At 42.6% G+C, this 24,798-nt stretch overlaps 1 protein-coding gene and 1 long non-coding RNA gene across 2 annotated transcripts in view; both read left to right on the top strand.

The window, feature by feature from the left end:
* Positions 1 to 24,798, top strand: part of Map6 (microtubule associated protein 6) — a 71,403-nt gene that overhangs the window by 17,454 nt on the left and 29,151 nt on the right. The window lies entirely within an intron of this gene.
* LOC124091059 (uncharacterized) lies at positions 836 to 24,393 on the top strand. The gene is made up of 2 exons (XR_006851292.2): positions 836 to 3,355; positions 24,261 to 24,393. It is a non-coding gene; the product is annotated as an uncharacterized LOC124091059 (long non-coding RNA).

Below are 24,798 nucleotides of genomic sequence, written 5' to 3'. Positions count from 1 at the left end.
TTCTGAAGGCAGGCAAATGCCTAAGGCACTGGCAAAAATAAAAGCCAGACAATAAGTTGGGTGCTTAGATCACTCTTTCAAAAGGAGTCAGGTTAGCTTTTCATTATTCATTTCCAATCGGTTATTCCACTTTGAAGCAGACATTTGTCAATCTCCTACTGTACACATGTAGCTTCCTGTCCAGAGACACTTCTGTCTAACATGGAAGAGAGCCACAATGTGAACTCTGACCTACAGCAAACTTGGTTAAGCCTTACAGGACTTTTTGTGCTTTTTGAGCAGTCATCCTACCCATTCTGACTTGAAGCATCAAGGAAGCCTTCTGGATTCAGTAGATAAAACAAAATAATCAGGCAGGCAGTGAGGTGGCACTTTCTAGTCAGGAGGGCTGCTGGGCATGGAGAATTAGGCTTGCCTATGGGGAGCCACAGACCTTCAGATATGACAAGCATCCAAGGGTAAGGACTGACCTGGCAGGGATGAGTCTGGGAAGGTAGCTTCAGTTTAGACCAGGGATGGGCTAACTTTCTGTGAAGGGACAGAATGTAAATATTAGAGGCTTTGTAGGCCAACATGCAGAATTGAGAATATTATGTATATACTTATAAAATTAGAGAGAAAACAAATTTCTCAAAAATTTTTAGTGACAAAATTAAAAATAATAATAATAATGGAATAATTTTATGTAATATAGGTCTGTTAATGAGAAGAATGGATTTTTTAGGAAAGTAATATTGGCTGAGTTGGGGTTCAAAATTAGTGTTGACTTTCATTAAATTTATTGCAAATATCAATCCACAAAAAACATTCCTGGGGGGGTGGGGCTGGGGCTCAGTGGTAGAACTCTTGCCTAGCATGTGGGTGGCCCTGGGTTAATCCCCAGTACTGCCAAAACAAACAAAGAATCAAACAAATAAACACCCTTTCCTTGCTCATGGCTAAACAAAACCAGGTGGAGAGCTGAATGTGGCTTGCAGGCCATATTTTACCAATTTCTGACCTCTGCTATTGAGAAGAGAACACTGGGCTGCCAGGTTTCCGATTTTGTATTTAAGTAGCAAATAGTACCTGAACAAATGCCTGAGAATAGTTGGTTTGACTGGGCCTTACTCAGCACATCATTTAACCTTCCTAAATGGACATAGTCACTCTCTTGTTTCCTTACAGCTGAGAAGCAGCCGGAAGCTATGTAAGTGTAAGAGCCTCTTTGTCTTTATGTATAATGGGTAAGTAAGTCATCTCTCATGGCAACCAAGAATACAAGATACAGGATTCACCATTATGAAATAATATTAGTCTCTGGCTGCTGTGACCATTTTGTATGGGGTTCTCTTGGGAGTTAGAACAAGGCTTTTAAAACAAATAGACAAGGAATAAATGGTATTAAAATAATCAAGGGAAAGTAATCAATCTGCCTAGAATCTAGCAGCCAAGAGTATCACAGAAGATCTCTATCCTGGGGGACTTAGGACTCCTCAAAGAAGCACCCGCCTCATGTAGCTCCAAAGGAGATTGGACTGGAGAGAGGTTTGTTCATTCTAGCTGCTGAAATCTCATCTAACACCCCCATTCTTTTTTTTTTTTTGATATTTATTTATTTATTGGCGGACACAACATCTTTGTTTGTATGTGGTGCTGAGGATCGAACCTGGGCCGCACGCATGACAGGCGAGCGTGCTACCACTTGAGCCACATCCTCAGCCCATAACACCCCCATTCTTTGGGGTACCTTTTAGCACATCAGAATCCTCCTAATCTAGACTGCATTTGTGAGAAGGTGATACTTTATAACCACTGTCCCAATCTGCGTCCATGAAGGAATTTTGGCAGAGTGTTACTTTATTTATTCAGTCAGTCAGTCAGTTCATACTTGTTAAGCTCTTCTTATGAAGAAGACATACCTAGACTTTGGGGAAATGACTAGAGGTCCAGGGCTTGGGACATCCTGATTTTTGTGATAGCTTCTACTTCAATCATGAGGGGAAGTATGATGATGATGGTGATAGTAATGATAATGAAGATGGTGCTAGTGTTGGCCCTGGAGCTAGGGAGAGGGGAGAGGACAAATCAGCAGATGCATGAATGTCTTTAGGAATGGGGTTGGTGATGGAAGAGGGAAAAGTTCTGTAGAAAAAGTGAGCAATCAAGGGAAATTAGTGTAGAGTCCCCCCCCCCCATCCATGGTTTCGCTTGCCATGGTTTCAGTTACCTGCAGTTAACCTTGGTCTAAAAATATTAAGTGGAAAATTCCGGAAATAAATAATTCATAAGCTTTAAATCACATGCTTTTCTGAGTAGCTTGATGACCTTTACGCTATCCCCCTCCATCTTGCTCAGGATGTAAACAATCCCTTTGCCCAGGGTCCAGCATGTTCCAACTGTACACCACCTTACCTATTAGTTACTTTTAGGTGTCTCAGTTATCAGATTGACTGTGGGGAGTGTCACAAGTAACCCTTATTTTACTCATTAATGACCCCAAAGAACAAGGATAGTGATGCTACCAATTTTATTATGGTATATTATCATTGCTGTGCTTATTAGGTATTGTTATTATTCCCTTACTTTTTAAATTAAACTTTAACATAGGTGTGTATACCTAAAAATAAACATAGTATATGTGGGGCCCCACTCAGTCTGCAGTTTCAGCCATCTTCTGGGGTCTGGGAACATGTCCTCAGTGAATAGTGGGGACTGCTGTAGCCATGGCTACTGATTGTTAACCACAGTGCAGTGGATCAGCCAAATGTCTTGGGATCAGAAGACGTCAGCTCAAATCCCAGCCTCAGAAATTTACTATTTGTGTCACCTTGGTGAAGTTATTTCAAGTCTCTGAGCTTCAATTTCTTTTTCCAGGAACCTGAAATTTAAATATTCTTCTAAAATTGTTTTTGCACATCAATAGTTCACACTAATTCAAAAAAGAATTGGCCCCACTGAATGGGGTCAGAAACACTGAACTCCTTCAACTATCCTGGTAGATTATTTTCTTCCCTTGTATGCAAGGTATGTGGTTCAGAGTAGATGCTCCACAAATGTTAGCAATTGTCATACATAGTATTTGTGATATTTGAAATGTGATGAGTTCCTTGTCAAGGCCAGAACTAAACATGACTATGGTGTGTTTGTGCTTGTGTGTGTGTGTGTGTGTGTGTGTGTGTGTGTGTGTGGTGTATTAGGGACAGGGACAAACAGAGGATTCAGAGTGCCCGAGATTCAGATGCCCTTTCAGCCTGTTCCCCACCCAATGCCAACGGCCATCTGCTCTGTGCAGCCGCCTGTCTGAGAGTGGAGGGTATCCATGGAAACCAGTATGAAGGTTGCCAAGAGGATTCTGTGGCAGCCTGCTAGAAGGGTAAGTGGAAATCAAGTGGAACCGAAAGTGACAGGCTCATGTGTGTTCAATGGAGTGGGAAGTGGTCAGCTGTGAGAGCCAGGGTGGGGCCTGAGCACAGTCAAGCTAGCATTCGGGCACCCAGAAGAAACCTCTAGACAACTCAGGGGGCCCTGCACAGCTGTGCTCCAGAGGGCCACTTTAGAGACTCTCACCAGTAATTTCTATATCTATCTCTGTCCCTCACCTCTTCTCTACCTCTCCTCTTACTTCCTGTGGTAGGAAATTTAGTAAATACAGTACAGAGAAGAAAACTTTATTTAAAAAAGAAAAATTTAATCACCTCACATTAACCACCATTCATAAGTTGATGCTTAAATTTTGGTGTTAGTTTACCTTTTTTTTATTTTTCTTGAGGTTGAAATCATGCATTTCCAACTCTGCATTCTTCTTTCTAAAAAATTCTTTTGAGTCAGACATTTTGCTTAGAGGGAAAAAAAAGCGGGATTTATAGTAAGATAGCTTCTCCCTTTTCATCCCAGATTAGCCTCAGTTAATGGCTGAGTCAGAAATAACAAATTGATCCAAAATGGATTTTCCTAAGTGAATGCTATCATACTGCCTTAGCTGGTAGCACCCACTGCATCATTTTCCAATTTTTGAATTGGAGATTTTTTTTAACATTTATTTTTTTAGTTGTAGGTGGACACAATACCTTTATTTTGTTTTTATGTGGTGCTAAGGATGGAATCCAGTGTCTCATGCATACTAGGCGAGTGCTTTTTCTCTGAGCCACAACCTATGCCCCAAATTGGACATTTCTTATGTATTTAAGCAGCTTTGATAAAGTCTTGTGAATGAAGGAAATAAAGAAATGGAACAGAGGGAAAGTAATAGGGGTTGTTTTGCTGTTTCTGAAATGAGCATTGAGATTTAAAATGTATACTTTCAGGGAGTGGGGGCGCATGACTGTAATCCCAGCTACTCTGGAGATTGAAGTTGAACAAGCACAAGTTCAAGGTTAGCCTGAACAGTTTAGTGAGTCCTGTTTCAAAATAAAAAAATTAAAAGGCTTGGGGTATAGGTTAGTGGTAGAGCATGCATGAAGCCCTCCTTCTTGATTTAGTGGTGCAAGAACCAGGGGTCCTATTGTTCCTGTCACCCCACCTGTGTACAACTGGGAAGTTGGGAAGGCACACCCTAGTGGTGGGAACTGAGTCCTCACAGCCACCAACATGTTTGGGGGAAAATAGACATTCCATGTGGAGGGACCAAGATGTCATTTCAATCTGAATGTGTCTCAGATGGACTCATTGTGTAAACCATTCTTTTTCTGATTAATTAGTGCAGTTCTGTAGAATCTTGAGCGGGACATTTCATGGGGATGATGTCAGCCATCCTGAGAGCTGTGGGAAAAGGCTAGTTCAAGGGGAGCTTAGCAGAGTGCTGATAAACCAGGGCTCACACGGGGCCTCCTTAGTATTCGTGCTTTTCCCCCAAAGCATTATAAACTCTTTATTCGCATCATTTAAATAATTGCATACTATACTATCATGTGGATGTAGCCTGTTTTATTTAACCATTCCTATATTTCTGGATGTTTCACTCATTTTCAATTTTTCACCACTGTTAATTCAAAACTAACTTCCTTGCTTGCTTGCTTCCTTCCTTCTTTATTTCATTCTTCCCCTTCCTTCCTTCCCAAATAGCTCCATTTCAGAGTCATAATTGAGAACCCCAGCAATTTAGTGAACAGAAGGAGTTTTATAAATGTATTGTTCTGCCCCCCTCCTCCATTTTCCTGATGTGACAGTTGAGACTGGCAGCTGGGTGTGTGATTTGTCCAGTAGTGCAGAGAGGTGGGCTTCACACTAGGGAATGGAATCCAAGGCGTTATGGCCTCATGGCCCAGTGCTCTTTTCTCTCCCAAGCAACCTTGCTCCATCTCTTGGTTGTACCTGCTTATGTATTTCACAGTCCATCACATAGGATGCTCCAGCTAGCCCACTCAAGACCCTTGAAATCCCTGGGGTCACTGTATTGCAAGTGTTTCTACCCTTAAAAAATATTTCTATCCTTATAAGTATTTATTTATGAGTAAATACTGTCATTGTCATGGCAAACTAGAAAGCAAGGACTCTCTCATTTTCAGCTTAGAGTCAGCTTGCATGATTGAAAGGAACCAGTGATAACTCGACCACTCCATACTGCTCTGCCATGCACTTCTACACTTTCACTTGAAAAAAGGAATATATGTTTGGGAGCAGTTTGAAAATCAACACAAAGTAAACCCCAAAGTGAACCCAGATCAAGGAATGAAGCCTTATTTAAGCTTATTGACTAGCTTAAAATGAATTCAACAAATATTTTTTAAACCTTGAAGTGAAGAAAACACTGAGTTAATCTAACAATTGTTCAAAAGAAAGTTTGTATTCAGATTGCTTCTGGTTTAATTTGGGAGACTGTTTTAATTGTAGGTTTTATTATTTGGGTATTGGAAGACCAATTGGGAAGATAGTTTGTTCCCCTCAGGAAACACCAGGCCACACTAGGCCACACGGGAAGCAGTTGGGGAAGCATGGGCAAGAGACATTGTTTTGGTTTTCTCGGGAAGGAATGGTGAGGTAGGGTAAGCAGGCTAGGCAGGTTGAGGATTGGCTAGTTTGAAGAGTTTAGATTGCTCTGGGGCTTAGGGGCTGTCCATGTGCACTGAAACCTGGTCTAGAAGCAATAGGACACAGGATAGTGACCCAAATGCAAGACCCTGTGAGAGCCTGATAAAGGAGATGGTTGGGGAATGGGCATGGGTTTGTTTGCACATGAAAGGCATTCTCACAGGCTAGTTGCTTACTGTCTCTAGGAATTGGGATGGGGATAAGGGACAGTTTTCCTGGGATCTTTAAGACCCCAGATGCTAAAACATCAGAGGAAGAAGACATGTCTAATTCATAGGCCAGGCAGATGCTCAATGCTATAGGGTAAAAGTTGTAGATAACAAAAGAGAAGCATCCTTTGGGTGTTAAAAGAGATTGTTTTTACAATACTCGCTCTGACACAGCCTTAATGGAAGAAATGGCTTTCCAGCAGGGCACGTGAGAGCAAGCAGCCCAGCTCCTACCACTCATTGGCAAGCTACCCACCTTGGGAAAATTACTTAAACCCTTTCAACATCGTTTAAATACTCATTTATTCCATTTATATCCCAAGATGGCAGGTCAAGCAAATATCTCAGTGTGTCTCTCAATGTACATGAGCCTGCAACAGGGTCACCTGGTGTACCTGTGTAAGATGCAGCTTCCTGGAGCCAGAATCAGACTCTGAGGGTGGGGCTCAGGAGCCTGCCTTTTAACAAGTCCCTCAGTCCTACCCTGTGTGTTTCCTAGAAACACTGAAGTTGGAGACAGCCTAGAGGAAACAATGCTAGGCACCTTCTAGAATATAAAGGGTAAAGTTCTACACGCTCACAAAGAGATTTTTATGTACTTCTTACAAGTACAGGCTTTACCATGCTTCAGAATCCTACCCGTCAGCTCCTGGCCTCGGTCACATCTGCTGAGTAGGTAATAAGCACGTGTACAATAAACACACCTCCCCAGAGCCCTACCTCCTGCAGCTTGGCCAGTCTTAGGCCAGCTGCTTAGGGAGGCTAATGTTACAGATGTTCTGATACCACACAGAAAGCCCTGAAACCAAAAAACCAAGTCCTCAGACTGCAAGACGTTTCCAATCACAACGTGGCCATGATACAACTGTGTGATTTCAAATTCCTGATTTATCCCCAGGGGTTTCTATTTTTACCTCATTTTTTAAAACTATAAACTAACAGGCTAACTGGAAGTGATTTGGGCAGTTTCAAGGGAAAATACATGAGTAAAATTTATCAAACTATTGCTAAGTCCTTTGACCTGACTGAGTAGTGCTGTCGCAGGCAGGTGCCCTATAAGCTGGGGCTGGAAATTGAAGGGGTGGGAAGACTAACATTCACTAAGCATCAGATGCCACTCGTACCTTGGCATTGACATCTTCAGTCCTCACAGCCTACCTGTGAGGTACATTTTCCTGCTTCACTTCCATATGGTGAAGTTCAGACATTTCTACTCCCTTGCCCAAGATCTCCTGGGAAGTATGGGATGCATAAGGATTTCCGGCTCACTCTGCTTGCTCACAGAGACTCTGTTATTGCCCAGCCAGAAGTCTCCAGGCCCAGGGGTAGTTGAAAGGTCACTCCTTTACCATCTAACTAGTGATCCTTACAACACTCTGGTAATAGAGCTTCCAGGTTGTGAACTGATAACTCAGTCCAGTGACCTTCACAGATCTCTGAAATAACAACCAAATTCCTGGCTGCCTATTTTGCTCCACATTTTCCTTCCCACTCCCTTAGTAATTATACAGTAATTATTATGTTGGTGATTACCTCATTAGTAATTTGGTTTGAGAAAGGCCTTTATAAGCTACGAGTTTACAAACGACAAATGCAGTTTTAATAGCCCTTTAACACTCATTAAGAGGAACAAAGTTTTCCTGCACAATATTTTGAAAACTGTTGGCGTCTCTCTTAATTAATGTTTCTTTAAAGAGACCAAGGTTTTCTTGTCTGAAGAGCTGGTTTCCAAATAAGCAAAAGTGCCCTGAAAGTACTAATAAAGCAGAGCGGCCTCAGGGCCCCCCACTTCCTGGGTAGAGACATGGGCCAGGGCTTTAGGAAAGCTGGAAAAGACACTGGACTGACAAGGAAATTTGTATCCCGGTCATGGGTCCCCAGAGCCAGCACCTCAAAGTCCTTTCTGCTGAAATCAGGTTAGAAGCCCCTGGAGGCCAGTCTGTCCTGCTCGGCTCTCCCGGCAGCCCTTGGCTGAGGAGTGAGGCACTGGGGCTCCTCAGTGCAGCAGGCCCGGCTCCTCAGTCGGGCTTCACTGACTGCCATGCACCCCCACGTCCCACCCGCCAGTGACTCAGGCCACAGGCACAACTTGGAGTCTGTGGAATTTGCTTCCACCATCCTGTGACTGTGAAAAACCTTACGTCTCCCATCTTTGGGAAATTACTGTCAACAAGATTCAACTTGTGTTTGCGTTGACATTTTTGCCACTGCCTCCAACTTCATAAGGAAGAATGCAACTTCTCATTTATGTGCCCGAGCACATTGTACAATACTTCCCTTGCCATATTATTTGTTTATGCAGAAAGTATCAGAGTCTCGGCTGCCAAGCCTGGGGACAGGAACACAGCTACTCCTGCCTAACCCTCCCATATCTCGTATCTGGATTGTGAAGGTCATCTTCCTACTAACTGGTCTCCCTGCTTCTCTCTTGCCCAAATGGTAGCTGTTCTGAATGCAGCAGCTGGAGGAAATCTCAAATGAGAACCAACTCATGCCATACTCAGAGCTACATCGGGTCCCCTTGGACCCAATGGTGGCTTCCCATCTCACATAGAAAAAAGTCAGACCCCTCACTCTAATGTACAAGGCCAGCCTGCCCCATCTGTCCTCCCTTCATTTATCTCACTTCTTGGTTTCTAGCCCCTGTTAGCTCTAGTCCAGCTCTGCTGGCCTTGGCGTTACCCTCCTGCCTCAGGGCCTTTGCCCTCTGCCTGGAACACTCTTTCCCGATATATCCACAAGGCTCATTTCCTTCAGTTCTCTGCTCAAGTGTCACTTGATCAGAAGGGCTGTCCTGTGACTCTAGGTAACAGCACCCAAAAAGACATACACGCACATGTGACTGTTACCTTTTTAATTTTATTTTCATATTTTTTAGTTGTAGTTGGTCACATACCTTTAATTAATTAATTAGTTGATTTTTTATATGGTGCTGAGGATCGAACCCAGTGCCTCACACATGCTAGGCAAGCACTCTACCACTGAGCCACACCACCAGCCCCAACTGTCACCTTTTATTGCCCACCTAATTTGGTATCGTTGGGCAAGTGCCTGGAATTGCAATGAATAACACAAAGGAAGCCTGACCTGGGCTCAGATCTGCCACTTGCCAACTCAGGGATCCTCAGCACCCCATTTTTATAAAAATAGAACAAATCTAATGAAACTGAGATGAGGATTAAATAAGAGGTCAAGAACTTGCCCCCCAAGGCACAGAGCCAACATTTGAATCTCAAAGTCACAGTTGAAAATAGATATAAATGAAATTAAGAGAGAATCTCTTAGAATCTTAGAATCTCTATTGACTAGAGAATGTCCACACCATTGCTAAAAATTCATCCATTCACACACTCGGTGTCCATTGCCAATGGACAGAAATGCCTCTGCAGGTGGTATTTACTGGGTAGAATTGGATCATCCCATCTCAGTAACGTGACTGGACCTCGGTGCCTAGCTCCTGGAACAGCAGAAAGGATCAATTTTCATTGATCTTTTTCTAGGCCTGACCTTGATATCCCTTCCTGTCTCCCCCTAAATATATCAAAGCACCCAAGGAGGGAAGCGTGTTCTCCTGCAGCTGAATTTCAATGGTTTCAGGTTGAGGTTTCAGAAGCAAGTACATGACCATTGAATAGACAGCCTTTGAATCTGCTGCCCTTTCCTCTCCCTTCATGTGTGAGTTTTGTTAGCTAGCACGGTCACTCAAGGGCCATCCATCATTGTCCTTGTGAAAGCGCTTTTGTGCTGTCTCCTGGCCCTGTGTTAAATGATCTCATCTGGAGGAGGGGATCGGGAGGGGAGTTGACAAAGGGCAGAGGGAATTTAAGAAAATACTTTGAGAAGCTGGGTGTAGCTCAGTGATAGAACTTGTGCTTAGTATGTGCAAGGTCCCAGTTCCATACCCAGCACCACCAAACAAAATAACATGGCGGGGAACCCCAAAACCCAACTTCTATTACATTTCATTAAATCCTTATATCAACACAGCAAAGCTCAGGAAGGGCAGTTCTTGAAGTTCTGCAGCTGGTAAATGGCATAATTGAGATTTCAAACTCAAACTGCTTGATGGGCCATGCTTTGTTCTTGCTGAGGATGAATGCAGATTACAGGACAGTGACCCAAAATAGATCTCCCAGCAGTCCCACCAACAATTAAACTGTTACCCAACAATAACTCTCTTTGAAGTAATTCAAATTATACTTCTTACATAGTCACACTGGCACCCACGGTGTGCCTGGAACCAAGGGCTGTGCCAGGCACTTTACGGACAATATTTCCTGTGTTCATCACTCTGTGGCAGCAATTTTGGTGTTTCTCAAAGTGTGTTCCTATGACCAACTGCATAACATCACCCAAAGAACCTGTTAAAATAGAGATCCCGAGGCTTCAGCCCAGGACTGGCAACAGTGGAGTGTTCGTCATTAACAAATTCTCCGATATATTCAACATTCAAAGTTTGATAGCAATTATTCTTAAAAGATAAATCCTTTGTTATTAATGAAACACTGAAAGTCACTTGTCTTTTTTGAAGCCTTTGTACATTAAGCATTTTGTACTTTAATGCAGTTATTGATTCTTTTAATGAATAATGAATTTAGGAAGGATTCTGACAGGAAGTTGGAACTCGGTTCAAGGCTAAGTTGAATGAATTTTACCTGGCACCCAGAGGAATTTGAAAGAATTTATTTTTAGGACACACTACTAGGTCACAACTATAAAACTCAAGTCCTGACATAAAAATAGTCAGGAATTTGTCCTGTAGAAGGAACTTCTATAATATTCTATAACATTTCAAATATAAGCTTCTCAAGTATTTAAGTAAACTATAATAAACTATATCCAATAAGATACAAAATTAACTTGATATCTTTTAATGATCATCAACTGTGTACTAGATGTAGTTGGTTACAAAAACAAACAGGCCAGTGAATTCTTTTTTTTTTAATTTTTTTTTTTGTTCTTTTTAGTTAACATGACAGTAGAATGTGTTTTGACATAGCATATATACATGGAGTATAACTTCCCATTCTTTTGGTTGTACATGATATGGAGTTACACTGGTCGAGTATTCATACAAAGTTATGAAAGTTATATCTTTCTCATTCCCATCTCCCCTTCCTCCCCATACTCTGTCCTGTCTAATCTGGTAAATCTCCCCTTCTCCCTCTGCACCTCTCCTCATAATTGTGAATCAGCATCTGCATATCAGAGAAAACTACTTGGCCTTTGGGTTTTGGAGATTGGCTTATTTCACCTAGCATGATAGCCTCCAGTTCTATCCATTTACTGGCAAATGCCATAACTTCATTCTTCTTTATAGCTGAGTAATATTCCATTGTGTTTCTGTACCACATTTTCTTATCGATTCATCTATTGAAGGACACCTAGGTTGGTTTCATTAGGTATTGTGAATTGAGCTTAGGCCAGTGAGTTCCAACAAACAGTCAAAGAAGAATTAATACTAACTTTTCACAAATACTTCCAAAAATAAAAAAAAAAAGAGTGAAGCTCATCTTATAAGGTGAGTATTATTCTGATAGCAAAACCAGACTAAGACAGTAGTCACCTGTGGAGGTGGGAGGCGACAAAACCCAGGAGTCACATGCTGGCTCTGTGACTCAAGCAGGTAGTTTTTAGAGGGAGGGTGGAGACAGGAAAGTCAGAAGACCTTGGTGAGGACAGTGGTGGTGAGGACAGTGGTGACAGCAGCCCATGCACACACCTCCACGCACATAGAGTTCACATCCTCTTGCTGTAATTTAATTTCTGGGTATCTCGTGGCCAAGGATATTAAGAAGCTATTGTAGGAAGCGTGTAGCTCATGAGCAGATGGAGATTGCGCTTTGTCAACAAGACTGGCTCTTTTGCCTTCTTTCTCTTCTCCCCAACCTCCCCCTCAGGTGACGCTGTTTCCCTGTTGTTCCCTCACTGTCCTCTAAGAACTGCTCCCTCCAAGTAACACCCTGCCGGCACGCCCACAGCCTCATTTTACAGACTTGGATTCGGCTCCAGATCTGGTTATTTGGTTATGACCACTGCAGTTTAGACTAATCCTTTGACAAGCCACCAAGTGATGGCTGCTGTGCAATCAACCTTTTCTTTTCAATCCCTTTGGTCTCGAAATAAAGGACTACTTTGTGTGTTGGTATTAGAGCAAAGCCTCTTACCATTTGTAGTGAAATCTTTATTGAATGCATGAAAGAGAATTAGTTCAAAATAAATGTACTTCTAATCCAGGATGCCAAAAAGATTCCCATCCTGGGGACCACTTTCATTAGTTGACCTGCTTGGAGTCCCAAGCAAAAAACATGATAGTAAGACATAGGCCCATTGGAGTCCTTGTGAGTTTGAGTCCTGGCACTGCCGGAGACTTACCAGCTCTGTGACTTTAGGCAGATCACTTTACCTCTCTGAGCATCCATGTTCTAATCTGTAAAATAGGAAAAATGAGTTCTATCTTGAAGGTTGGTTTGAGATTAAATTACATCAAATATGTAAATCCATTTTAAGTCTCCTGGCACATCGTACGTTGTCACTATTTGTAAATGTAACTTTTACATTGAACAAAGACAACTTAGGACATTGTAAGATGACTTTATTTTTGCTTCTAACTGTCCCTTTAAATTTATTATTAGTATTATTTTTCAATATTGTGGATTGGCCCCAGGGTGCTTTACCACTGAACTACATCTCCAGCCCTTTTTATTTTTTTAATATTTATTTTTTAGTTTTTGGCGGACACAACATCTTTGTATGTGGTGCTGAGGATCGAACCTGGGCCGCACGCATGCCAGGCGAGCGCGCTACCGCTTGAGCCACATCCTCAGCCCCTTATTTTTTATTTTGAGACTGGGTCTAAGTTGCCCAGCCTGACCTTAAACTTGCAATCCTCCTGCTTCGGACTCCACCATGTCTGGCTCTGCCTTTAAATTTATTCTATGGTGCAAGTTCTTCCCTTTCCCTTGGATGAAATTTGGGGCAAATCTCATGACTTGGCAGTTCTCTAGTCATTAAAATGTCTAGCCCCATGTAATAGGCAAAGGGGTAGCCTACTTAAAATTGGTATTCTTCTCCCTCTGGCTCTCTGGCTTGTTCCAGGGGAGGAGCCTACATTGGCACTTGACCCTCTGTCCCTCCCTGGCCCCACCTTGAAACCTTCCAGGGTTTCTGGCAGGCAGCCAAACCAGAGAGGCAGGTTCCTGCTTGGACTGGCCTCTGCTGGTGGGTGCTCTGGCCAGCAGGTGTTTAGGTGTGCTCAGTCTCTTGCGGGTGCTTTGCTGGGCTCTTTGGAGACCCCCACCCATTGCCGCAGACCTCACCCTGCAGGCCCCTTGATAAATGTGATCCCTCTGGCTGGTATCGGATCCTTTCTCATCTCCGAGCATCCTGCAGTCCCTCCTTCTTCCTGTCGGTGAGATCTTTTAGCCCTCTCAAGCCCCTCTGGTTCAGGGAAATAGCACTGTGCAGTTTGTATTGACAAACACAGAGTAAGAGTCCCCACAGCACAGCCATCTGTATCTCCTTCACTCTGCATCTGGACCAGCCAGCAAACCATTTCCTGAGACTTTGGGTTTCACAGACGAGTCTGTTCTTGGTCCACCATAGCTTCGAGGTTCAGCTGTCTCTGAGCCTTTCTTGTGATGTCAGTTGAAAGGGGAACAGTCCCTACACAGATCCCAGACTCTTGCTAATGTCCCTTCACCATTCTCAGCCTTTCCTTTGGAAGTCTGCATTGGGAGCCCCATGTCTTGGTGCTCCATCCAAGTCTTCCATTTCAGTCCTGGGACATGGCTATTAATGGTACCATTCTTGTTTAATCCCAGCATCTCTTGATGTCCAAGGTCAGGACACTTAACTCCTCAGCCCCTGTCTCCTTCTGGAAGATGGGAATGATGATAACAGTGCCTGCCTCACAGGGTCTCTGTGAGCAGGAAATGAGAGGAAGCAGGAAGCATACTGCAGCCAGTTCCTGGTGCTGAGGAGGCTCTCCATATGCAGGCTGCTTTCACTCTCATGGCCATTATCACAATTAATCTCAAAGCAATCAATCTCTAACTGGGAAGGCCCCTTACTCTCATACCCTTTTGTTACCAACCCTTCCTCCCTTACTGCTTGGCAGAGCGCATGCGCACACATGTATACCCGCTAGCTGATGCTCAAGCAGGGCCGCGTGTGCAGTGACTGTTTGGGGGAGTCTCCCACAACCAGCACCCTGCTGCCCTGTCCCCCTCTACCACCACTGATAGGTTTATCTCTTTCCACTGTCTCTTGCAACTACCTAATTGAGAGGTGGGTCTGTGTGGGCCAGCTGCTGCTGGTCTGCTGCTGGGTTCTCCTAATGGCACCCAATTTCCTGAGGCAGAAAGATGGCTTCCACCCATTGTTGGAAAATTGCTGGTGGGAGCCTCTGTGTTAAATGATTATGAGCAGGAATTTGATTTTTTAATCTCAAGCAGTAATACTCTGCATTTTGCCCCTCTGCTTTTAGTTGTTTCCTTTTAAGCTTAACCTAGTCTGGCTTTGCTCCAAATGAGAAAAAATAATAGGCTGGAAGGCCTGTTTTAACTCGTGATGCACTTTTCTGTTACCCGTCACAATGATCTTTGGCCCCACACCATTGGTTACAGACTCTGCTCAGGGCTTTTTTTTTTTTCTCCCTACATCTCTCTGGGCTATGGCAGCTTGCCGGGTTTCTGTTTTCACGACTAAAAGGCTCAAGGGTCACTCAGTTGAACTGGGCTAACTGGGCTGTGTGAAATAACCACACAAGAGACACAAGTACCTTTTTGTTTGGGGTCACTGTGATGGCTCCTCTGACCTTAAGAGTCCGCAAGAAAAGAGAGAGTGGAGCATGCGCTGACCCCTTTTATTGAGGAGAAGCTATTCAAATGAGGCAAGGAGTCAGGTTTCAGGGGGCTGAGTCTATCTTCATGATGTCCACTGTCAGCAGGTTGACTGACACCGGGGTAGGCCACACCCAACGGCACAGTAAGAGAAGGGGACACACACAAGGCACTTCCATGGAAGATTCTATCCTAAACAGGGCAAGGGGTTATATTACAAAGGAATAGGTGAGCATAGCTTCACCCATGGGGCTGTAGCAAGACATACCCATGCACGAGACACCGACCCTCGAACCCAAGAAGGGTGTGGGGGGAAAGCTCTGCCACATTTCTGTGACTGAGCGTCTCAGCACCCAGCCAGGGAGTGTGACTCAGTCAGGTGTAAGGTTGGTCTCCCACAGCAGCTCCCATACCATGTGACTCCAATCATTTGGTTTTTGGCTCTGCTCTCTCTTATCCCAGGTGCTAATACAGGCCTGGGTCATGGTGCCACTCTCTGAGGCTGCGGATGAGTCACTGCACCTCTCTGAGCTTAGTTTTCTTATCCATAAAGTGGAGAGTTGCTCTGAGGATTAAATTAAATAGTGCAAGGTCTCTGCTGCTTGGTAAACCCTCGGTGAAGGCGACCATCTTATAATTGTTGTAGGCACTCCATAAATGAATAATTTGTTACCAGAGTTGACACTGGGTTTCCTCATTAAATAAAGCATACATGAATCTGCAGCACCTGTTGTCCCCAAGTGGTCTCTCTCGAGCCTCTCATTGTCTCCAAGTAGCCTGAGACACCCAACTGAGGCATCTTCCAGACCACCTTGTCACTATATTCTGTAAGGGGATTTATTTAAAATTAAAAGCCCAAATTATTTTTTCTTTTCCATTTCCTGTTAGTTAAGCTGTTTTCTCCATCTCAGCTTCCTGCAAGTGGTCATCTCATGCTGAGAATGGAAGCTGAAACTGCCCCAAGCCCTGGCCCAGGGCCAGTGAAAGTCAGAACACCTCAACTGTAACATACATCAGGCTCACACTGTTTGGCCGAATCTCCATATGTGTATTTCCTGGTTTTTTGTTCCCAAAAATTATACTGTTTCTGCTGGGGTGCTGGGGCGCACGCCTATAATCCCAGTGGTTTAGGAGACTGAGGCAAGAGGATGGTGAGTTCAAAGTCAGCCTCAGCAATGGCAAGGAGCTAAGCAACTCAGTGAGACCCTGTCTCTAAATAAAACAGAAAAAAGAGCTGTGGATGTGGCTCAGTGCCCCTGAATTCAATCCCTGGTACAAAAAGAAAAACAAACAAATAAAAAAAAAATTAGACTGTTTCTGTAGGATGGGAGAAGGAAACTACCTTCCAGTGTTGGCCAAACTGCACTTAGATTCACTTCCCCTTTTTATATCATTCTATCTTATGTCTGATGTGGGTAGGTGACCAAATCCAGCCAGTTGGGATCCCAGGAGCCTCTGGCCTGTGCTCCAGTAACAGTTTCTCTGCTCTGAGGTCTCCAGTTGGCTCCTACTATTTCCAGTGTCAGATTCAAGCTCAAATGTTTGGCCGCACCTCACCATGCCATCTTGTGGGTCTTTCCTGCCCTTCCTATAATTCCCAGCTACAAAAGAAAGTGAGCGCTGGGTGTGGTGGCACACGCTTGTAATCCCAGTGGTTAGGGAGGCTGAGGCAGGAGGATCCCAAGGTGGACAGTCAGCCTCAGCAATGGAGAGGCACTAAGAAACTCAAAGAGACCCTGTCTCTAAATAAGATACAAAATAGGGCTGAGGATGTGGCTCAGTGGCCGAATGTCCCTGAGTTCAGTCCTCAGTACCCTCCACAAAAAAAGAAAGTGAGCATCTTCAGGTGCCATCCAGCTCTGCCAGCTCTGTGATTCCCCTGCAGTCTGGTTCACCCAACAAGCCTTTTCGTAGAGCCTGCTCCATGCTGGCCCTGGGCTAGGCTTGGGCACTCAATAGCTCTGTTCTCACAGGCCTCCCATCTATGTAGGCTGTCCAGAGACACCTCGGCAGAAGGGAATGTATGTGGCAGCTGGGGTAGGAGTCCTTGACCTGTCTGGGGATTAGTGATGGCTCACAGAGGTGACATCTGAGTGGGGTCAAGCACAGAGCATGGGGCCTAGGAAAGCATTCTAGAAAGAGGGAACTGTATCATTAAAGAACAGAGGTGTGCAGCAGTTTGGCAAATCTGCTAGGGAATGAGAGAGAGAGGCAATGGGCCTCTGCAGTGGACTGTGCTGGACTGGAATCTGCATCCGATTGGGGAGCCTGGCCTTGATCCCCCAGATGTGGAATTCACAAAGGTCATTTAATCAGGCCAAGTATCTGTTCAACTGTGGCCATAAGTGTGTCTCCCTTCTGGTAGTGTAATTTTCTCATGTGACTGGGCACCCATTTTTAGCTTGCTATTTAAATAAGAGAGATTGTGGGATTCTTTTTGTTGTTGTTGTTATTGTTCTTTATATCGGAAACTGATTAATGTAGCATAATGAGAAAATGTCAGATCCGTAATTAGTTGTTCAGTCTTGAATTTGATTTTGGTCCTTCGGTTTATTAGCTGTGTGTCCACCTATGGCCTTGTCATGGAGATTAAAGACAAAAAAAAAAAAAGATGTGTTTTTGTGAAGCATCTGGTACACTGTAGACCCCCATGTCCCCTTTTCTCTCCTGGCTCTGTGGCAGGTCAGGAGCATGATGACCTGCACAGTTGACAGGTTAAGAAAGCTGAGGCATTGTTGTAGGCATTGATGTGCCGGTTTCCTTTGAAATGTTAATTGCTTCCCCCAAAGACTGGGTATTCTGAAGGCTTTGTTTGCCTAGCTGAATCCTGGTGCTGGTTCTGGAGGATGTGACAGACTCTGACCTGCCGTTCCAGCTGTTTGAGAGATGCCACTGAAGACAGTGCCAAGCACTGAGACTGTGATAATGAGTGTGGACATGATCGTCTTCCTGTGAACAGCTATGGGAAGCTTGGAGGAGGGAAGGATTGCAAGAATTCCAGTGCCTCCCCTTCTCTGCCTGAAAACCCTTACTGGTCTTCTAAAATACCCTCAGATTCCTCTGCAAGCTCCTTAGACTTCCAGGTCCCTTGCTTTCTTTGGCCCTGCTGTCTACCTTGTCATTGCTGTATTGGGTGAGGCTCACTGCCCTCAGCAGAAGTTCTGAAGGCCAGTTCATGTCTTCCTGTTACTCAAGGATGCTTTCTCAACACCTGTTGAACCAGATAGCCAGCAGAAGTTCAGAGGCATAAAACAAGATTTAAAATGTTAGCTGAGTACCTGCAATGTGTAAAGTGTATGTTCATAAGTGCTGGCTGCCCAGCGAGGTGAGCCAGGGGACTTAGGCAGGGACCTGTGATAAAGGTGAAATTGCCTTTCTCAGGACATGGACCTTTTCCTGATGGGCCCAATATTATGCCAGCTTGGGTCTTCAGCCTCTTTCTTCTGTTGCTGCCTTTGTTATTTTTGGGTTGCTTCTGAAAGTCAGTTTCCCCAGTAGAAAAGAGAAGAAAAAAAATTCAAGGCAAGGACAGGCCATACAGACACAGACCAATTAAAGAGGTTTATATAGAGATTTGAGGCAAAAAGCAAACTGGGAAACATAGTCACAGAGAATTATTGTCTTTTGTTTTTATCTACAGTAGAGAATTCTTACAAATAAGGAAAAGAAAAGTGAACGATGAACTAATTGCTACTTGTCATTTTTACAATGAAGAGGTAAAAAGGAGGGTGCCGAGTCATTTGTTCAGCAACACTGGTCGGGAGCATGTTGAAATGTGCCAACTTCCAAACCAGGCACCAGGGACATGGACGTGGATGTGGAGTTGGATGGCCTAGGTTCCAGTCTGACCCTGACTGGCTTAGACACCTCAAGGAAGATCTCGCACTTCTCTGGGACCCAGGGGGACATCAGCCTTACCAGCTGCATTGAAGGTGAAAGAGCAAGTGCATGAGTCCGCCCCTGCCCCTTTTGTAGACAGGGAGTAAGGGAGTCATTTGTCTGGGGCCCTTCTCTTGCCCCTGGGCAGTTGGCCTCTAAAGGTGTCAGCCACACCAAATCACAGTCTCCCTGGGTGTTAGCCCAGCAAGTGATGAGCTTTACCCTGCTGCCTTATGATGAGGCTCTACATCCCATTTTTAAGTAAACCTCTCTGGATTTCATGGCCTGAAAAACAGTCTCACATTTCCTTAGACTCTGACACCTCTGAGCATGTCTGTTACTTCTCCTAGAGCTAGCAGGGTGCTGAAACTTGCTGGGAGTTAAGTTGCAATAGAAGAAGAAAAATAAGGAGCTATGAAAATTTAGTTGCATCTGGTAAGGGAAGTCCATAATTCACTCACCAGACTGCCTGCCCCACAATCAATGTACCCCAGGGGGACATCACTTCAGATGAGCTGAGGGGCAGGGGGAGCAGCTGGAGGCAGGATTTAATGGGGATAAGCTCCAGTGAATCATTAGGAACAAGAACCAAAAGTGATATTTAATGCAATGAAAATGGCATTGTGGAGATCATCTATTTAATGTTTTTACACTCAATATTATTTAATCATTTCTGATATATATTCATGCCCCAGACCATCAGGCTTAGAATTCATTCATATTTATAAACAAAGGTATGATTTGAGACCTTCACACAAAATGATAACCAAGAGTTTATAATATGTTTAAAAATGCTGTCTTGTCCAAATTTGTAACAAATTTCTGGAAATGAAATTGCCAGATCAAAGGTTATCGATGTAAAAGGTGTCATTCACTAATTCACACATTCAGTAAACATCCTGTACCTAGGATGTACCAGACACTGTGCAGAGCCCTGGAGCTGCAGACTGCCCCTGGGTTGGACCAGCCTACATTTCCCCATCTCTTTGCCAATAGGGGGTACCCTTATGCTTCTTCTTCTTTGCCAGTCTACATGAAAGTAGTGGTAATTCCCAATGGTTTAAAGATTTAAATGTAAATTAAATACATAAACGTGAAAGGGAAAATCTTAAATAAATATTGATACTACTGTGGAGTAGGAAAGGAATTTTAAAGTGTAACCTCAAGAGTAGACATGATAAAGGAAGAAGAGCAAACCACATCCAAATTTAAGGTTTATATAGAGATTTGAGGCAAAAAACAAACTGGGAAACATAGTCACAGAGAATTACTGTCTTTTGTTTTTATCTACAGTAGAGAATTCTTACAAATAAGGAAAAGAAAAGTGAACGATGAACTAATTGCTACTTGTCATTTTTACAATGAAGAGGTAAAAAGGAGGGTGCCGAGTCATTTGTTCAGCAACACTGGTCGGGAGCATGCTGAAATGTGCCAACTTCCAAACCAGGCACCAGGGACATGGACGTGGATCTGACACCTTCTCTGCCCCACCCCCCAGGCCGCACAGATGGGCTTGGGGACAAATACCTAAAAGCACAGCATGGGAGGTCAGGCAGAGAATCTGGTAGAAGGCCCAGGCATCAAAGGAAGCAAGGATCATCTTCTTAGAAGGAGAGGGAGCAATGTCAGGAAAGGAGACATTCCAGCTGAATTTGAAGCCAGTTTTATTCAGATATAATTTATATAACATAAAACTCATTCCTTGTCAGTGTACATTTTAATGAGATTTAGAAAGTTTATGCACTGGTGTAGCTATCTTCAAAAGACAGTTTTAGATTGCCCCCTCTCAATCCCAGCCCCAGGCTGCTACTGATCTTTCTATTTCTACATTTTGCCTTTTCTAGAAATTTCATATAAATGAAATTATATGACACCAATTATTTTCTCTCAGGCTTATTTCATTTAGCATATTATTATTTAGGGTTAACTCTGTTGATTTGCTTCTTTTTATTGCTGTGTAGTACTGTATTGTGTGGATATACCCATTTTGTGTATTTGTGCATTAGTTGAACATTTGGGTTGTTTCAGCTTTTGGGAGACTATGAATAATGCTGCTGTTAAAATCCATGTACAAGTTATTAGCAGATGTGAGTTTTCATTTCTCCTTGATACTTAAGAGTAGAATTGCTGGGTCATATGGTAAATATGTGGTTATCATAGAAATAATTTTTTTCAAAGTCCTATTCCATTGACCATTCCCACCAGAAATGTATGAGAGACCCAGTTGTTCCACATTCTTGGTGACTTTTGGTATTGCCAGTGTTCATAATAGCCATTTTAGTGGATGTGTAGTGGTATCTAACTGTGGTTTTAATTTGTATTTTCTTAATTATTAATAATTTTGAGCATATTTCCATATGCTATTTGACTTTTGTGTATCTTCTTTAGTGAATTGTCTATTAATATTTTTCCTGTTTTCAAGTTGGGTTGTTTGTCTTACTATTGAGTTTTAGGAGATCTTTATAAAAGTATTCTGGACATAAGTCCTTTATGTCTAATAAAGGACATATATTATGTATGTCTAAGATATATATCTAATATGTCTAAGAGGTGTGTGTCTTAAACTATGGTGCTTATCTTTTTATTGTCTTAATGATGTCTTTTGAAAAGTGAAAGTTTCATTTTAATAAACTTTATCTTTTTTTTTTCTTATGTCCTGTTTGAGTTTCAAATTCTAAGAAATCTTTGCCTATTCCAAGACCAAAATGATTTTTCCTGTTTTCTTTGGGAAGTTTTATGGAAATTTTATAGTCTATAGTTCATTTTTAATTATTTTTTATGTATGAGGTAAGGTAAAGCAGAGACTCATTTTCTTTTCATATGGATATCTAGTTTTCCCAGCACCATTTGTTGAAAAGTTTACTCTTTTCCCCAATGAATTATCTTAGCACATTTGTCAAAGGTAAATTGGTCATGTATGTAAGCCAGTGGTATGATTTAAGTGTTTAATAGCTATTATCTAGAAGAACTTTATGTGTAGAGTTGGCCAATTTCCTGATGTCATACTCTTGCATGGTATCTTTCAAAGCTACTATTAGTTTCAAAATCCACTCACTAAATTCCTGAGAATTTAATAATCAGTTCTGTAAACCAGTATGAGTCAGATTCAGCTCACTACTATATACAAAGATCCATCTCTGAACTCTGTTTTCTGTTCATACATCTGTGTGTCAATGCTTAGGCCAGTAACATAATTGATTACTATAGCTTTTATAAGCTTTGAAATCAGGTGGTATAAATCTTCAGATTTTGTTTCTCTTTTTCAATATTATTTTGGCAATTTCTTTTTCATTTCCATAGACATTTTAAGATCAACTTGTCATTTTATTCAAAGAATCCTGCTGAGATATTAATAGAATTGCTTTACATTTATAGATTTTATCAACTTCTAGATAATTGCCATCTTAACAATATTGAATCTTCCAAGCTATGAGCATGGCATGTATATTTATAATTACCTCTTCAGTTTCTCTCAGGGATGTCATGGAGTTTGAAGTGCACAGGTGTTGCACTTCTTTCATTAAATTTACTCATAAGTATTTTATTTTTCTTAATGGTATTGTGAATGGATTTTTAAATTTTTTATTTTCTCATTGTCTGTTCCTAGTATATTATACAGAAATATAATTGATTTTTGTATATCAATCTGGTATCCAGAAGCCTTGCTAAACTCACTCATTGTTCTAGTACCTTGTTTTTAGATTCCTGATGAGTCAAATTAACTCCTAGTTTGAGCAGTTTTAGTTTTTTACTATCCATCTTCATAATAATATCCATACTGCACACATGGGCTTTCTTTGTGTGAGACACTTTCCCAGGTGCACAGAGGCCTGGGAGCTGCAGGCAGCCTATGACTTGACGTAGATATTAGCTACATGTAGAAGGAGCCATTTACTTAATCAGGGGACCCAAGCCCTGACACTTCCCATTCTAACTGTTAGCCACATCAGATCCTTCTAAGGAGAGAAAGATTTTTTTCTGCTTATCTTCTATTCATGTGAGATCAGCTTCAGACTTTATATACTGCCCTTTTATATGCCCAACATATGCTTTACTCATTTTGGAGTGCCATCACATCCAGTAAATACATGTATTTACTGGATATTAATGTATAAGAAGAACAATCATTACTGATTAGCGTGCTGGCATTCTCTTGATGCTTCTCCCATTCACACAAATGCAACTGAGAGACAAGCAAGCAAACACACATGTGTAGATCCCAGAGATCCTCTCTTGACCCAGGCATTTCTGGCTAGGAGGAAGCATCTTCCACACCCTTCAAAATGGGGAGAAAATGTTCTCTCAGCCACTTGGCAACCCTCTAGGTTCAAGGATGGTCTTTTCTTTTAATCTACTGATCCTGCTTCCTTTAACCACTATCTCCTGACTATAGCTTGGCAACTGACTGCGTTCACAGACTGCCTGTATCAGAGTTCAGCATGGAGCCTGCTTTCTTTCACTCTAATATAACTAGTGTAGACAAGATTTTTGAACAGAGACTTGATACGTTTCCATGACAACATAAATTACCCATGAAAATCTGTAGGAAGATTTTAGGCCATTAAGGCTTTAAAGCTCTGCCTTCTTCCCTCTAAAAGCGCTTAAGAAATGTTGAAATTTTTATTGTGAAGAGGATAGGGAAAGAATTTGATTTCCCAAGGATTTAGATACATAATAAATAAATCTGGGGCTTTGGGGAAGAGAAATGAAATTTTTATGTGGTCCTAGTTGGCAGTAATCCATTATTCTAAGTCTCCACTTTTGTCAAGAAGTGATTTGTACCAATTAACACATGCAGCTATTCACAGCAGTAGAACTTGTTCCTTGTGTAATTCTATTTCATTTTTCTTGTAAATGTCAGCCTTTTTCACATTAGAAATGAAAGGATGGCCTCCATTCTCTTCTTTCACGACTCTTTCTTTCCAAGACCAAACCTTCTCTCCTCCCTTCCTCCTCCTCTGGGACCTAGTTTCCTCAGTGATGGCTCTCTCTGCTGTCTTTGGTCTCTCCCTCTATAATTGCTCTTTCACTCTCTCCCCCTTGAGTCACTGCATGCAAATGTGCTTAAGTGGGACAAGTCTTTAAAAAGTGAACATCTGTTTATTATAGTGGATACTCAGTATTGAAGATTCCGTGAATCAGGCATTCGTTGAATGCTACTCTGTTCAAGTCTAACAGGAAATATGCTCAGTAGTAAGCCTGGTGTTGGAAGCTCCTGTCTAAATTTTGCCCACTCTGGGCATGAGAATATTGACTGCAAGTGGTCAGAAATATCATGATAGTTGGACCAGCATGTAATTGTCTATGTTTCTTTCCCCAGCTGTCAGCAAGGCTTGTGGAGGTAGAGGACTGCAGCCATGCCTGGAACACAGAGGATCGGCAATAATTTTTCTTGAATAAACAACTCTGTAATGAAAATCAAATGCATTTATTAAACAGTTATTCACCCCAAACTTGCAATTCTGGTATGAATATCCAGCCCCTCTTCAACTAAAGAGCTCTTTTACATACTTTCTCACTTAATCTCCACATGGATCTTGTACAGGGCTCATGTCAATCCTTCACAAATGGCCCAGCAGTTAGAGGTGGGTTAGAGCCACGTTTGTGTCTTTTGAGGAGCCACGTTTTTATCTCTTCTCTGGCCCAGGCTCAGGGCCTCCCCTCACCTTGTTAGTCTCCCTGCATCTCATTGAGCCTGGCACATGCTGTGTTCCAAGATACCGTGTTCTCCTGAGGCCCATGTCTCTGTTTCTGCACACGCCCTGGGCCCAAGGCAGTGCATCTTTGGTTTTCCGGCCCAGGAGGCTTTGCTACCTTCTAATGAAGGCTGCAGACTGTTCACCTTGGTTTTTTAGGAC

This window comes from Marmota monax, unplaced genomic scaffold (assembly GCF_021218885.2).
Source record: "Marmota monax isolate L192 unplaced genomic scaffold, Marmota_monax_Labrador192_F-V1.1 WCK01_AAM20220418_F8-fsc00068, whole genome shotgun sequence".
Classification (NCBI taxonomy): Eukaryota; Metazoa; Chordata; class Mammalia; order Rodentia; family Sciuridae; genus Marmota; species Marmota monax.
The sequence above is the reverse complement of the archived record's forward strand: the minus strand, read 5'-3'. Positions and strand labels throughout refer to the sequence as shown.